Raw genomic sequence first — 782 nt, 5'->3', positions numbered from 1 at the left:
TCATGGGATGTACTCACTCATAGTTGGTTTCTAGCCATAAATATAGGTCACTGAGTCTATAATTTGTGATCCTAAAGAAGCTAAATAAGAAGGTGAACCCAAAGAAAAAAATATAGTTATCCTCTTTGATATGGGCAGTAGACAAGATTGCTGGGCAAAAAATTGGGATCTTGGGGGTGGGGAGGGATGGTGGTAAGGGGAGATTGGGAGAGAAAAGTGAGAAGGGGAGGATAGGGGGAACTTTGGTAAATGGGATGATTGGGGATAAAACAAGGTTGGATAGAGGAGCAGGGAATCACATAACTCAATTAAGGGAACCTAACTTAGGGTTGGTAAGAGACATGAACCTAGAGTGGCTCCCAGGTGCCCAGGGCAATGTCCCCAGTTAGTTCCTTAGGCAGCTGAGGATAGGGAACCTGAAATGACCCTATCCTATAGCCATACTGATGAATATTTTGCCTATCACCATAGAACCTTCATCTAGCGATGGATGGAGACAGAGACAGAGACCTATACTGGAGCATCAGACTAAGCTCCCAAAGTCCCAATGAGGAGCAGAAGGAGGGAGAACACGAGCAAGGATGTCAGGACCACGAGAGGTGCACCCATCCACCGAGACAGTGGGGCTGATCTATTGGGAGCTAACCAAGGCCAGCTGGACTGTGACTGAAAAAGCATGGGATAAAACCGGACTCTCTGAACATGGCGGACAATGAGGGTTGATGAGAAGCCAAGGACAATGCATGGGGTTCTGTTCCTACTTCATGTTCTGGCTTTGTGGG

Source organism: Alexandromys fortis, unplaced genomic scaffold (genome assembly GCF_014885135.2).
Source record: "Alexandromys fortis isolate MF-2015 unplaced genomic scaffold, M_Fortis_MF-2015_v1.1 scaffold_129, whole genome shotgun sequence".
Taxonomy (NCBI): domain Eukaryota; kingdom Metazoa; phylum Chordata; class Mammalia; order Rodentia; family Cricetidae; genus Alexandromys; species Alexandromys fortis.
The sequence above is the reverse complement of the archived record's forward strand: the minus strand, read 5'-3'. Positions refer to the sequence as shown.